At 31.6% G+C, this 17,276-nt stretch overlaps 1 long non-coding RNA gene across 1 annotated transcript; it reads left to right on the top strand.

Annotated features, from left to right (window-relative positions):
* The first annotated feature begins 513 nt into the window (after window positions 1-513).
* Window positions 514-15,823, top strand: LOC127714412 (uncharacterized). Its single transcript, XR_007987721.1, has 6 exons — window positions 514-808; window positions 6,213-6,384; window positions 6,923-7,030; window positions 7,614-7,721; window positions 13,613-13,794; window positions 14,525-15,823. It is a non-coding gene; the product is annotated as an uncharacterized LOC127714412 (long non-coding RNA).
* Window positions 15,824-17,276: the final 1,453 nt, after the last annotated feature.

The raw sequence follows: 17,276 nt of genomic DNA, 5'->3' as shown, positions 1-17,276 counted from the left end.
TCCAGTTTTTATTATTTTAAACTGATAAATTTTGAATATCAAAAAAACGAATTACGAACCGTCCACTAACCTCGCACACATCGTATAATTTAATTAGCAGATACGTATAAGGTACATATGATTTATACAATACATTGTTTGCACACACACAAAATACAGCCAAGACAGAAGAAGAATACTTTTAAAAAGATTTGAAAAAGGCACGCGAATTACTAGCTATAAAATAAACACAATATTTTTTTTGTATCTTAACATGGTTTGGGTTTTCCGTTTTAACTATGAATAAATAATATCATGAATAATTTAAATATAAGTCGCACGAAATACCGGTTTACTGCACAAGCACAAAAAAAAGGAAATTTATATTCAATGTCAGGACAAAACCTATTTTTTGTATGAGGCCTAAAATCTGGGGAGGGTCGATGTTCACTTACTTTTTTGTCAGTTCCGTTCTAAATACAAAAAAGTTAATATTTCAGACATTGATTAAGTATTATTTCTTTACTCCATCTATGACAGGCTACAACAATAATACCTATGAACATGTTTACACACAACTTGCATTTATTTTCCGTCCCTTAATGAGCTTCTTATTCTGAATGAAGTTGAGAGTGTACAATTTTTTTAATTTTCTTTTGGACATAATGATAACAGAAACTGTTCCTGTTGCAGTATACAATTAAATGGAATTCCTCACAAGAACCTTCCTGTTACAGTAATAAAATACGACTTGTGAAAGCAATGGAGAGAAATATAGTTTCAGCAATTGTTTTTCTTTACATCTGTAATTTGATTTTTCCATCATCTGGTAAGTGAGACGAACATATAATTGTTTTTTGTAATGTATAACGCTTCCATATGCAGCACGAATAATTATTTATGGACCTTTTATTGCAGTGGTAATATAACGCAATTTTCAGGAAAATGCTAAGCTTTGTTTGGCGTTGTGTAAAGAATTTGATTACAACATATTCTGTACCCATACGCGACCATTCCTTCGATTAGGAGGGATAGAGCAGGTATTGGCGTATGGTCCATCTAGACGGAATAGTTTTACTATAATAGTTAATCATTATCATTACTAATTTGGACTCGAAAACGTTATTTGTTCGTATCGTGCATATTTAACAAGGTATTTGATTTAATGAATGCAGGAAAGAGAGAAAAAAAATTGAATGAATTATTCAGTAGTGGTTCACTAAATTCAATTGAAATAACCTAATTGTTTGAAAAGAGATAACATTACAAAAATGTGCGAGCTAAAATTATTTGCACAGAACTACATTCAGTTTTTACTTGATTTATATTCCTATATACTATTAACGATGGCTCAAAACGTTTGCCTCCTTGCTCAAAATATCGTTGAATCAATTCCTTATAAAGCGTCCATTTAATCTTTATATTTTCATTTATATTAATAATATTTCATTTTACAATGTGTTCTCAAACTATTTATAGTACTGTTTGCGATACGTGTCCTTGCAAGATTAGTATTAAATACTTGTAGACAGGTATTTAGATTTTTATAGACGTGGTTTTTGTATCAAGTATGACATATGATGTAAAAAAATCTAATACTTATGTGACAGATACAAGATTTCAAGATGGAAAGCTCGGTCATTGTAAAGCAAACATAAAATGCCCGTTGAAAATATTTACCATTATACTTGTAAAAAGGAGTTACATTTAATTTACGAAGTAGCTGCTACTGGATGGATGCAAAATGTTAAAAAGCTATTGCCCCTGATTTTGAAAATTCTTTTCTCTATTTGCATGTGTGTGAATACAAATTTAAGTGATGAATAGTGCATGTCGAGATTAGCTAATATCGGTAATAACTTTATTTTATGTCGGACATGTTCGTATGAGGACGGCAAAATTTCAACACCAACGGTTACCATATTTCTACGCATAATTACAGTATGTGAAGTACGTTTTCGTAATGACGCATATCGGAAGACAATTCGTTGGCATCAACAGCTCAGTTGTCAGTACTCTGATACTGACATGACATATAGCATATCCATCTGAAAATATCTGTTACTAATTTATAAATCATTAAGAAACTCATGTTTTACATCCCTCAGGCAAAGTTGATCTTAGATGCAATGGCTATAATCATTTGGGTCTTTTTTGTCGTATTGATCTTCAACTGTTTCGGTTCTTATACATCCTCGGCTTTCAAATATTCAACTTTTAGCGTTCTTGATGAAAGCTTATCCAGAAAAACGCTTCTGACGATTAATTTATGAAGTGTTGTTTTCATTTTTTTTCAAATAAGTTAATATTTTTTCCTGTTTATTGGTTTTAAGTTTAAGAAGATATATAGATATTACGTAAATATCATTAATTGATTGTAAGCTTCACGTCCTTTTTATTCAGGACAAGTTGGAGTTATATATTTCAGCTCAATTTTAATGAAAATATTACAGTGCAAAAATTATAACAAGATGCAGGAAAACTGAAAATGAAATCGATACATAAGCTTGAAGATCTGTCTGCAGTTTGTTAATTATTTTTATCATAAAAATATTTGACGATTTGGTAGGATTACCAATGGGACCAGATACTTAATGACGTAGATGTTGGCAATTTTAGCTCACCCAAATGAAACATCAGCAACATCCATACCTTATAGTAAGCTAGAAGTGGCCCCGAAATAAAAAAAAAATGTAAAACAATTCATACGAGGAAACCAACGGCCTGAATGTACAAAACAATAACCGAAAAGCAAATATGATGGACAGCGACCAACAACACCCACTAAGTTACAGGCCGCGATGACTTTGGAAATGCACAAACAGAATGTAGCGGGGTTTATATAAATAAGAAGATCTGGTATGAGTGCCAATGAAACAACTATCCATCCAAGTCACAATGTGTAAATAGTAAACAATTATAGGTCAAATTACGGCCTTCAACACGGAGCCTTGGCTCACACCGAACAGCAAGCTATAAAGGGCCCCAAAAGGAAGCATGTTTGCAAACGCTCAACCCTCCACTTAGACTGGGAACATTGTGTAACAGCACACATAAGAACAAACAAAAAGACTTAAAATATAATTAGTGAAAAATAATCCGCTCTTTTTGAAAATCCACAACGAATTGTTTAATACTGTTTTGATCAAAAGAACACATCAGGTAGAAATCAATAAAACAATAGCTAAGCAATATGTTTGTGTGTCATATTGATGCCACCATACAAATATATGAATAGATATAGGAAGATGTTGTATGAGTGCCAATGAGACAACTCTCCATCCAAGTTACAGTTTATAAAGGTAAACCGTTATAGGTCAAGGTACGGCATTCAACACGGAGCATTGGCTCCCACCGAACAGCAAGCTATAAAGGGCCGCAAAAATTACTAGTGTAAAACCATTCAAACGGATAAACCAACGGTCTAATCTATATAAAAACGAGAAACGAGAAACACGTATGAACTACATAAACAAACGACAACTACTGTTTTCAGATTCCTGACTTAGGACAGGTGCAAACATTTGCAGCGGGATTAAACGTTTTAATGGTACCAAACCTTCTCCCTTTTCTGAAACAATAGTATAACATCACAACATAGAAAAACACACTATAAAATATCAATTGGAAGGCTTAACTCACTCAAAAAAACGTAAATTAACACACAATGAACGAATAAATTTGACCTGTGACATCTGAATGCAAATACACAGTTAATAAAACATTACAAGGGATAAATAATTAAAGTCAAAAGTAAATAAACAGGTTTAAACAAAGTTAAAGTATGATATCATTGTGAAATGTCAAACAATTTTTAGAAAATCGTCACTTTTGAAGAAACCTGCGTCATATTCTACACAGGTAAATGAAAATAATTTTTTTGTTAAGTATATTTCTTCTTCTGTGTGTATAAAACTTTCCGTTAAGGAATACCAAGAAATTTCTTTAATATCAATAAAATGCATGCTTGTTGTTATTTCATTCTAATTCATTGTATTAATATAGGCATCTTAAGTAAAAATCTTTACTTTTTTAAAGATTGGTTTGTTGCATTATATATTATCTTTTGAAAGGTGTTAAATTTTCCTTGTAAAGCAAAAGAATCTTTACAAGAAAACGTCACTAAAATTGATGACTTCAGAGCTTTTGTCCACCTGTGTTATGGATTCGTTCTGTTTATATATACTTAAATTTTCTTTAACAGTATTCCATTGTTTACCGATGCATAACTTAACATATTTTTCCTGTCTTAATTTATTTTCAATTTTGAGTATTTTCCATCTTTCTTTCTTTTACCTAGTTTTGTTTGAACACAAGAATCTTCAAACTTTTCCAAACCCAATTAATACTAATATGCCTATCTAGAAAAAAGTAAAATAACGAAAATACCGAGCTCCAAGGAAAATTCAAACCAGAAGGTCCCTTATCAAATGGCAAAATCAAAAGCTCAAACACATCAAACGAATGAAAAACAACTGTCATATTCCTGACTTTTTACAGGCATTTCCTTATGTAGAAAATAGTGAATTAAACCTGGTTTTATAGCTAGCTAAACCTCTTACTTGTATGACAGTCGCATAAATTTCAATTATATTGACTACAATGTACCCTTTGTTGTTCTGTATTAAATTTCCGCACGAATGTTTTTGTCTGTGTGTTTCACAAGATAATGTCATCCTGTTCTGTTTTTGACATTGTTGTTTGAAATCTAATCTGAAGTACAGCCATCGATATATGAGTGTATGACGGTATGATTTCATATCAATACGCAGAATACAATGAACTGGTTTTCAGTAACGGTTACTGCGAACATTCTATGATTTTTTTTATTTTTTTTTGGTCTGATTTCAAAGTTTCAGATATGTAGATCAAATCAAAGTATATCCCTTTCAATAATAGTTGACGTCAATATTTTTTCTTTAAAAAGCTGCAAAACTGTAGAAAAGCAGGTAATGTTGAAATCACCAAAGTTTTACTTTTTAATTTCATCGCTATAGATTTGGTTCCAATAAGTATGCGTTCTGGTTTTCCTTTCGGTCCTGTTTTAACAAGATTGTCTTTTCTTTGTTTGTTTGTGTTCAAAAAATTGCAGCCAATGTCCCTATACATGTTCCATTCATAGAGTGATCAGTATCGGATAATTTGTGAAGTGTACCGGATTTGTATCATAAAAAAATCCCATTGATATATTTGAAACGATTTTAGTCACTGTTACAGATATCCTAAAAATTGAAGTGTTGCTATTTCGAGAATATCTTTTTTTTGTATGGCCATATTTTTTTTCATTTTTGAGAAAGACACTCGAATGAAAAGAGATTTTCTTGGCTACTGGACTAAATAGAACACTTGTAGTAGTAAAATATTGACTTGGTATTCCAAATACGATTATACAATGTCAACCTTTGATACTTTATCTCCGTCATATGCACACGGGAATACCCATTGTTAATTGAAATCAACTGTTTTGTAAATGTCTAATATAAGAACAGATTTTGTCTACCAAATTCGTCTTATAGCTTACAATGCCTAACTGTCTGATTTTATACAATAGTTTGAAATTACTCAAATCATTCAGTTTGAAGAAAACATCACTATAACACTAAACATAATGAACTGAAAACATGCCTTCGTCAAAGCAAGTTTTATAACTTCACAGTTATCAATTGTAGACAATTTATTTACCATGATTCCATATTTTATATTATAATTTCGTAGTAAGAGACATCTCCTACCGTACAAAAATAACAAATCCATACCCGTTGATATCATGAATTGCACTAACGCCAAGAAACCAAGTTCTGCTTACTTAAGTAGTCCTCTTATTGCAATTGAAAGGAGAGACTCTACATCTCAAAAACGCTAGTTTACCCTGCAACATGTACATGTTGCTGATTTCACAAACTAAGCCTATGAAAGAGATCATCTTAAACTTGCTATAAGGAACGAAATTATGCGTATCACTAACCTTTGTTTCAGAGACTTTTAATATTGAACAGCTTTTTAAGATTCTCTTTCCTTTCAGTTTATGTAACTTTTTTCAATGTATTTCTTAAATGCTGTCTCTTGTTACGAAAAAGCAAACCGACAGAAATTCAATCGGAAATATTTTTGGCCAAATGGTCAACGTATTACATATTGAACAGCAGTATACTACTGTTGTCTCTTATTTACTTATTCTATAATTAAGTACATGACATTTAACAAAACTTAGCAGTTCTTTTGATAATGTTTAGCCCAGAAGACCTGGCAGAAAATGTGTGAGTACATCTCGCCTAGATCATGTTATAATTGTATGATACCAAAAGAGTGTTGTTACGTCAACGGCAAATGGAAGTGTTTAGCCATAGATGGAAACTTCGCAAATGGCGATTGGAACATCCTACGGAATTTTGGCAATTATAAAAGGTTCGTGTAATATTATCACATCCTTGTGGAAAGAACTTTTCATTTTGTTCTCATTATTTTTTGCTCGATCGTTATTTGATTTTCTTGTGCTGTATTTTTGTTCCGCAACATATTGAAAAGATATTAAGTATACGATACAATAGAGTTATGACAAATTCAAAACACAATCTGTATAATCGAACACTTCACTATGTAAAATATAACTATTTCTTAGCTCGCCTGACCCGACGGATCAAGTGAGCTATTCTGATCACATGGTCAAGTGAGATATTCTGATCAATTGGGAGTGTCTTTTATTTTCCTGGATGACGTCGATAATTTTTATTAGTAATAATATAATTACGAACACTACAAATACATAAGTGTATAGTAAGTCATGTACTCAATCATACATGTAGGAACATAGGAGTATTGACTGTATGTTACAACCGAGTACACGCACATCCATCATCTTTTCTGCTTGTCGAAGCATTCGTGTAGTGTCTTATATATGTGACGTATTTAATATATCTTATTTATTTTTCGTTGCTTCATTCAGGTTGACTACAAAGCGTCCAACTACAAAAGTACCAACGTCGAGGACAGGTTTTGGGTCGAATGGAGACAAATCTATACGTAACAAACGGTCTCGTTCAAACACAACAATGTAAATATTTTAATAACGGAATACACTACTACATGTATACGTATTCACTATGGTTAGGCCTGTTATCTTTTTCCCACATAAGGAGATATTTCTTGTATCACACTCAATGAAAGATGATATAACTAAGCGATACGATACAAACGCTAAATTGTGTTACAAAATTGCAACATTGACATAGAATATTCGTTAAATTGAATTTTGACTTTCCAAAGTCTCATTTTCCCCTTAGCAACGGATATTATGACATCAATAATAGACAAAACACTCACAAGAAGAAACTTAAAATATTATTTTTGTCAAATTTGATTTCATTCTAAAGCGTTCATAAAACTTGAAAACATCTGAAGTTAACATTATTCTGGGTTCATGACAACATATACCGTAGTTTAAATTAGATACACGGAACAATCAAATCCTTCGACTACAAACTCTCATTGATTAATCATATTTTGCTTTTATTTCTTACATTTTAAAATGTTAAGGCCAACAAACTCCATTATTGCATCTCCGCTTTAGTTTAAAATACCGAGGAAGATATCAATTTCGAAACACATTATTTGCCATAGAAAATTCATGGTTTCAGAAAGCCACCCATGTCGAGGGGATCGTCTAGATATACAAGAAGAGAAACAGGATACAGATATTCAATGGACAACTCTTATGAGACGGAGACAAGTTCTGGAACTATTGCGTAAGGAAAGAGTCAACAATTAGAATAAGTAATAAGTGGCTTCTTGGGTATTTATTTAGAACATTAAATTAATGTGTAAAAATTACTTCGTTTATGATTGCTAAGTTCAACTCAATTTGAAGACTTTATTAGCGTATTTACGCATCCCTGGCTTTCTAACGGAATCACTCAAAGTTGACCTTACATGGACTTGGCTATTCAATTTAGGTCCTTTTTGGACGTTTAGCTTCTAAGTTGCAGTGTATGTACGCATCCCTCACTTTAAAAATGTTGAGGTTTTAGTTTATTAATCTAGAAAATGGATTCAAACGCACGAAATGTATGAAATATTTAGTTCAATTGAAGCAAAATTCTTAAATGCAGATAACACTTGTGGTGATTTAATTTGCATTTTTTTCTACACTCCGTTCAATTTGAAGCACCCGCGTGTGTGTCTGTTTATTTGTGTTTTTGTTTCTGCATGTGTCTGTATATGAGTGTATAACAAACATACTCTTATAAAATAATTTTGATGCATTGTGCATTTGAGTTAAAAGTAAAATAACAATAATACCGAACTCCAAAGAAAATTGAAAACGGAAAGTGCCTGATCAAATGACAAAAGCAAAGCTTTAACACATCAAACAACGGTCATATTCCTGACTTGGTACAGGCTTTTCCTTATGTAGAAAATGGTGGATTAAACCTGGTTTCATAGCTAGCTAAACCTCTAACTTGTATGACAGTTGCATAATTTCATTATATTGACAACAATGTGTGAACAAAACAAACAGACATAAGGGGTAAAAATATCAAAAATAGGGTACTTCTGTGTATATTTGCGTTCATTCGTTTTTAGTTTTGCAATATCAAAAACAAAATAACGGTAAAAGAAACTGTTTTCATTTTTCGTTTTTGATTTCATAAAACAAAAAAAGGAAAATCTAAATTTTTCATTTTTTATTTCTCAAAAACCAAAACGAAAAACAAAAGAGTTTTCGTTTTTCATTTTTGATATCTTAAAACAAAAAACGAAAAACAGAAGTGTTTTTGCTTTTCGTCTTTGATATCATAAAACAAAAACGATAAACGACATTTGGATTCAATGGCTGTATTTGATTCTCAATAGTTCTTGTTTAATCACCCCCAATGATTTCATTCCTTGTTTAATGATCAACAATTATTTCATTTCTTGATTCATAGCAAATAATGTCGACGTAGTTCGTTTTACATAACGGTGTATCACCAATTGGAATCATTGTAAAGAAGACAAAATAGACCGCCTGACTTATGAATTGAAATAAGGTCATTAATGAAACAAAGACTTTCAAATTTTCTTGTTTTTATCTATAATAATAAATAAAATTTTAATATCTAAATATTAAATGGATTACAATTTCAAATTATGCAATTAAATATACTATAAAGATAGTACAGTATATATATATATGTCATAACTATATCACATTCACAAGGGAGATTACTACTAAACCGATAAGACAACTATCCCAGCCGTTAAAGTATAATACACAGCGCTTCTCAGACCGATAGTATTTAAGGTTCATGGCCGTGTTTACACCGAAAAATCTACTATCAGTACAGACAAACTAATGCATCAAGGAAAGTTTTAAGGCATGGCAGGACCTAGATAAATAAAAGTTCTATGAATAGAAATAAGAAGATGTGGTATGAGTGCCAATGATACAATTCTCCATCCAAGTCTCAATGTGCAAAAAGTAATCTATGTTTCAGAAAATTCAAAACCTACCTGGATTTTGATTTGCATTTTGTTCTAGTCTGCAGAAGATAGCTTGAACTGAAAGAAATAATTTTCCGTTGGAAACTATAAAGTATTTCTCAAAACAGAATAAATGTAAAAGATTATAGTCTTATGAATTTAAATGTCCATTTGGAAATTAAAAAAAAAATGCTGTATCTCATTTTTCTTGACAAAACGTATTTTGACGCATACATCATATTGGAGTCCGTGAAATACGCGAAATGGGACGTTCTTATTGCCGAGCTGGACTCAACGTCATACAGCTTTCATGTCATAATGAAGTTGCGTTAGCTAATGCTCATAATCAATATGCTGTCTTAGCACGTATCTACTGTTGTCGTAAATACAAGAACGCATTAATTAATTGTAAATGAGTATAAAGAGGTAGCCTTATTGCCAATTCCCCCTGATTTCATTTCACACCAGGGTCATTGTGTATAAGTCTGTCAAACGTTATGTAAATTCCTAGTACATGTTTTACAGCCCAATGTATATTCTCTAGGTCCTGACTATATAATGTGTCACTTCTGAACAGTCAAAATATTTTGAAAGATTTTGGCAACTTTTGAGAAGTTATCGTAAAAATAAATAAACTAGAGGCTCTAAGAGCCTGTGTCGTTCACTTAGCTCTTAGCACATCTTCAAAAATGGATCATCTTCAACATTGTAGACCAGAATAGAATTCATAACAAAAATCTCTTTCGTGTTGATCTTGTATTGTCTTTTTTTACAGTTTCTTTAAATCTTCTTAAATTTTTGCCCAAAACATAGAAAACGGTAAAAATTCGTCATTAAAGGGTAACCACTCAATCAAGGTTTTACTAACGATTTCGACAAAATTTAACTTATAGTAGATCATGTCTTGCTGATAGTTTTTGCTATTGATTTGTCTATCTATCTTTTATAAGACAAGGTTTCCAAGATGATAAGCAGACAAGCTTACAATAAGTAAAAATTGTCATTAAAGAGCAAGAACTCCAATAATTTTAACATTTTTGCCCACGTCATATTTTCACTATTCATAGCGGTTTTTAAGATAATAAAAAAAACTTGCATTTTATCCATATGTTCTATTTTTAACCATGTCGGCCATATTGGTTGACAAGCGGCGTCATCGAACACATTTTTTAAACTAAATACTCCAATATTGCTTTTGTCCAAGTTTGGTTAGATTTTGACCCTTCGTTCAGGTCAGCTGAGATTATTTTTGAAAAAGTAAAAAAGACGACGACGGATGCAAAGAGACGAGAAAAGCTCACTTGGCCATCTGGGTCAGGTGAGCTAAAAGGCATAGTTATCCAAAATCAAAATTCTGTAAAATAATACATAATTATATGTAGGACACAGAGGTTCGATAGGGACGATATAGTGCGATGGTCACGCTAAAGTGCTGTGGTCTACGCCGAATTGTGATGGTCCTTTCGCTGACGTGTGGTTCCTGGTTATAAACCTACTATCTGGTTAGCATATAAATGTGCATTCATTAGTGTCCATCAAACAAATATGACATTTAGGTAACGATGAAATCTTTATGTATGGTTGCAAGAAAAGAATCAGTAAAAGAATTATCATATGCAATAATATAAAAATAAGGAGATGTGATATGATTGCCAATGAGACAACTATCCACCAAAGATCAAATGAAGTGGATATAAGCAATTATAGGCCATCGTACAGCCTTCAACAATGAGAAAAACCCATACCGTATAGTCGGCTATATAGGACATGGAAAATAGAAAGCAATTTAATTGAGAAAATTAACGGCCAAACAATTTACGAAAACCAATTGTGACAGATATGAACCAACGACAACCACTGAACTTCAGGCTCTTGACAGGCACATACAGAATGTGGTCAAACATCTTTGATGGCGTCAACCCTCCCCGTAACCTGGGACAGTGGTGTAACAGTACATCATAAGAATAAAGTATTAAAATCAGTTGAAAAAGGCTTAACTCATCAGATCGATACAAAGCAGAAAAACATCTAACAAAAACACAGACCGAACGTGGCAGGATACCTATACATCCCTCACAACAAAAAAGATACAGATTTGAGAGTACTATCAGTTACTGACAGATAGTTAAAGGCCAATAGCAACTGATAAAAAAATCATGTTTTCTAAGACTAAAAAGTCAATTTAAAATTATGTGATAATCGTATACTGTTTGGATATCATCTGTTAGTACCTTGCTATTGCTAATATTATAGTTTCAAGTATACCTTCCATTCCTTTAATATACATCCTTTTAAACGGTTTTTGCAACAATTTGAAATAAAAAAAAATAATATTTCATATTATGTTTGTCCTTAGTTTCATACTAGATGAGAAATCGTTCTATCTCATTTGCTCTCGATGATTTATTAAAAAATCTGAAACTATTCTTCTAACAAACAAACTGGCGTCTATATTGACATGTGAACATGAAAAACTTTGAAACATAGTTTATGTAAACCATCGCACTTTAGCGGTACCACCAACCAACTTCGGCGTAGTTATCAACCATATAGCGTCACAATGCCACCATCGCACTTCAGCGTGATCAAAAATGGACTTCAGCGTCAAATCATCGCACTTCAACGTGACCATCGCGGTTCGGAGTACCATCGGGGTTCAGAGTCCTTCATATATAGTAAATATATTATATGTATTGTCTTTTGGATACAAATTAACTCATTTTGGTTAGCATCGTCCGCCGATGTAAAAGTCTAAAACATATAAATGGGGTAGGGCCGATTACCCTTAATATATTTCACTCCAGGGGCATTTTCAAACGGTCAATCAATCTTTACTTAGTACCACAGACCAAAGTCTACACCTTTTTTTCAATATAATCGCTTAATTCTAAAAATATCAACTATAAAAGCCTAAGAATATCGGAAAACAGCGATTTTTGCAAATTTTTTAATTGTAGTATTTATTTCTGAAATGTTTTAGAAGTTCATCGGTACCCAAAACCAAAATTGCGTTGAAAGTAACGCTATATATTGTCCTTAGGGCACTAAGTTATTAATTTTTGTCATCGATATCCTTCAATGCAAAATTTGACAAAACTATATACAATTTGCAAATGTGTATCAATATGACTGTCTTTAACAGCAATATATAACGCTGAATAGCATTTTAAACTTATGGAATTTTATACGTAATATTATTAAAAACATATTTTAATTATATGATATGAACTCTTTAATATTAAATTTCAACTAGAATAAAGATATGAAAAACCAGTTTTAGACCTAGTGTGTGAAATAAGTACTGGAGAAATTTGCTCGACCCGTTTGCAATCTTCAATTTTCAGACCAATTGAAGATTTTGAGCGCTTTTGGCTATTCCTGTGGTTGACCCAACATCATGCCAAAAATTATTTTTCGATGCTTTACTGTTTGAAAAAAAATAGTCCAGCATAATTTCTTTATTGCCACCAAGCAAAGTCGAAACCAACAAAATACGTCGCCAATTATTGAGGCGACATAATAAGAAACGGACCAAACTCAATTATTCTCACAACCTTTTGTTTTGTGATTTGCGATTTGATAATAAAAAAGTCATAGCAATCATATCACATATTTTATATTTTGATATAAACTAAGTAAGACGGGAATTCCAATAATGTGCTAGAACATCGGTATTCATATCTTCTTTAAGAGTGCTTCCTGATAATTTATAAGATATTCTGCATTTGTTTTTATGTTTTCGTTTTTGAGAAATCAAAAAATGAAAACCGAAAACACTTTCCTTTTTTCGTTTTTTTTTTTATGAAATCAAAAACGAAAAATGAAAACACTTTCGTTGTCCGTTTTTTTTTATATCTCAAAACGAAAAACGAATGGATGCAAATATATACGGACCACAGCGGTCAACATTATGTTATAATCTTAATCACTATAAAACAACAGAGAAAAACAAGACACTCTATAGACAAAGTACATGGGCAAAAATGAAAGACAAGACTACACAAAAATGACCATAGCACAATAACACAATGGCGGGATGTATTAATACCGAGTCACGCCAAATTGGACATAACAAGAAAGGTTAATAATATGAGTAACTATGATTTGAAGTTTTCAGAAAAACAATTTAGGTTTTAATATCAAGTTTTTTGTAAATAAATTTAATTCTTTTTAGAGTAATTGCAGAGCCTTTGGTATTTATCGTCCCAATTTTTCTGTCTATCGTCTCAGCTTGCTATTTTTGCTGTCGATACTACGTGAGGGGCGATAGTACTAAGAAACTAGAATATATCAGACGTATCCACCAATCAAGGACCTTACAACCAACCAACGAACAATCACAGTACCGTATTATCGGTAAGAGTTTCAGATTAAGCCATACTTTAAGATCCTTTTTGGTATAAACACCAAGTAAAAATTTGTACAAGATTTTGTTTTACAAAAAAATGGCCTTGAACTACATTCAAGTGATATTTATTGGCGAAATGCGCATCTGGTGCAGTAAAGTTGATAACGTTAATGTCATTATATCGCGAAAAACGATTACCGATTACAATCAGTAAAACTATCGATCTTTCAATGTCTATTGGAGATTTTAAAATAGATGTATGTGTAATATTAAGTTTTTCTATTTTAACGAATACTTTTATAACAGATAACATTTGTATATTTAGTATCATTTTTAAAAACCAAATACTTTATTCGTTTCTTACGTGAATTCTGCTACAAATCGAAAGATGAACAATACATCGGGAAATTAAAAAAGTGAATAAAGTAAAATTATGATGAAACAAGACCATTATTCAAACAAGGCCAAAAACAAATTCGAACAGAATCGGGAAAAGAACAATACATTGGGAAATAAAAAAGTGAAAAAGGAAAATAAAAGGAAAAACAAGTCCATTATTCAAACAAAGCCGAATAAAATTTCGAAGAGAATTATCTGAAAAACAAAATACTACACAAAACAAACATACGGAATATTGGTATAAGATAGTACAGAGTAGTCAAAATAGTAACAATTGACATTTTAACATAACCATGACAATGGGAATTAAAATAGTAACAATGAACATTTTAACATCAGGTTTGCACAATGACAATGGGAATTCAGCTGCTCTTATTGCATATCCAAAGACACAGGATGGGTGTCGAAATGATGAGGAAAGGCTTGACAATTCTACCTTAGATAATGACACTGAAACTAATTTACCAGAAGAAACAACATATACTCCCACTGTTAATCGGCCAGGATACGAAGATAGTATGATTGGAAACACAGCTGCCATTGATTCTATAATCCAGGGACACACAAAGTAGTTGACGAGGAAAGGCTCGCCAATTCAGACGATTCAACATCTATACCCAAATAAATCCGCCAGCATACAAAGACATTTTAACTAGCTGTCATTAACTGCGAGTACGCTCAAATCGTACTTTCTTGTTTATTTGACCTGTTGATACTAATTGTAATGCATTTTTTGTTATTTAATGTTATTCAGGGTTATATCTGGTCTATATACCAGCTTTTATAAGTGTTTGGTACTACTATAAATTTTCACTTCGTACTATGAACATCAAAATTATTTATTTTGTAAAAATATTTCCTTTCTCTATTGGAACTGTACACGTATACCTAACAACACAATTGTTTTCATTTATCGGTGTTTAAAGTTTTTGCAAATGGCTGATATTGTTGTTCGAGCATATTATTTTTCTTAAATTGTTTAACATTTCATACCGATATAACATGTTACTTTTATTATTCTTCCCTTAGTTTATTTATTTTGTATTTACATTGTATCATAGGTCAAATTTATTTGTTCAGTGTATGTTCACTGGTGTTAATATGTCCTTTGATTGAGTTAAGCTATTTCAGTTGATATTTTATAGTGTGTCTTTCTATGTTGTGATGTAACACTATTGTTTCAGAAAAAGGGTGAAGGTTTGGTACCATTAAAACGTTTAAACCCGCTGCATTTGTTTGCACCTGTCTTAAGTCAGGAATCTGATGTTCAGTAGTTGTCGTTTGTTGATGTGGTTCATAAGTGTTTCTCGTTTCTCGTTTTTTATATAAATTAGACCGTTGGTTTTCCCCTTTGAATGGTTTTACACTAATAATTTTGGGGCCCTTTATAGCTTACTGTTCGGTGTGAGCCAAGGCACCGTGTTGAAGACCGTACTTTGACCTATAATGGTTTACTTTTATAAATTTTGACTTGGATGCAGAGTTGTCTCATTGGCACTCATACCACATCTTCTTATATCTATTATAAAGGAATAACGGGTGCATGTACTTGTAGTTCATTGCGTTTTCACATACTTTGTATTTTCATCTGTTTTGTGTCTGAGTCATAAACTTGAATAAAATAAACTTTCAATTTTATTTTTTGTTTTCTGATTTTCTTTAGTGTTATAACTATAATCAAAATATAAATACTGCGTATGCTGCTACTACACATGATAATGTCATTACAATAGTTCTCTACAACCATGTTTATAGATGACATGTTAGAATTCGTCATTAAAGGAAGTTCTAGTATTAAATGGATGGATGTATATATTATTTCAGAAGTAAACATAATGTTATCATAGCAAAATAACATAATACATATAATGATAATAATAACAGAAAACAGAGAACATCGTAATAAAGTCATAACAAGCACAGACATACAACAGTTATGCATTATAATTTGTGTTAAAAGACACTGAAAAATCTCCTTTAGTGCGAATGTTGATTTGTCGGATATGTTCGGCTTTAACCAAGATTCTGTTAACATAATTATATCTCTATCCCCAAGCTCTGCCTCCACAATATCAAGTTTTGATTTTATACTTTGAATATTAATGCAAGTTAATGTAATCAAATCGCAAAGATGAATTTGAAACTGAATCATTTAGGCTAGCATCATTTGTAATTGATGGCCCAGGATTTGTTTCAATATCACCAGAAAGCAAGATTATAAAAACTACAAGAAATATTAAATAACAAATAAGCTCAGTTTTCACAATATGGTATCTTGATACGTCTTTAAACACAGTGGAAGTTAAACGTGTACTTGAAAATGGTATTATGGGAAGTTGATCTAATTCAAATATTACAGTATATAATAGAGCAATTGTGATCCCTAAATAACTATATCGAAGCATAAGTAATACAAGAACAACAGTATTCATGTCAATACATATTTTACGATGAAGTCGAGTTGACCTCGTATAATTTAACCCCACCCTTATTATCAGTAGACATATAAAGTTACAAAAAAAAAAAAAAAAAAAAACAAGATACAAAGTATAAGGGTGGTGCTTCAACAATATAATAAACAAGTTCCGAAAGACATAAAACATGGCAAACCACAGAACAGGCATATAAAACAAAATAAAATAAAAAGAACAAGATAAACATATATACACAAATTGTTTAGTTGTTGGTTAAGGCCTTCCAGTGTGACTTTAATTATAAATTAAAATCAGTGTAGGATCGTTCCTTATGTTTTCAGTTTATGTGGACAACAAAAAAAAAACAGTTTTCTTTTTGAATCAGTATGGACAAAGTATTAAATGCAAATGTATCTGTAATAAATTTAAAAAATAAAAAAAACAACAAAAAAAACCAAGGAATTAAAAGAAAAAGAAAATATAGTTTATGTTATTGATATGCTTCGAATTAAAATAACAATGTCAAGGAATACAGAAAAAAATGTTGGCCTATTCTGTTTATTTTTTTCATCTGAAAGTAGCATGATATTAACTTTATAAAAATATCTTTTCAAACGTTTTAGCAGTACATAATACTTTCAGAATGCTGCATTATAGTATCTGTTGTCTAAGGAGAC

This window comes from Mytilus californianus, unplaced genomic scaffold, assembly GCF_021869535.1.
Source record: "Mytilus californianus isolate M0D057914Y unplaced genomic scaffold, xbMytCali1.0.p SCAF_9, whole genome shotgun sequence".
Lineage (NCBI taxonomy): Eukaryota > Metazoa > Mollusca > Bivalvia > Mytilida > Mytilidae > Mytilus > Mytilus californianus.
Note: the sequence above shows the minus strand (reverse complement) of the source record. Positions and strands in the feature narration are given on the sequence as shown.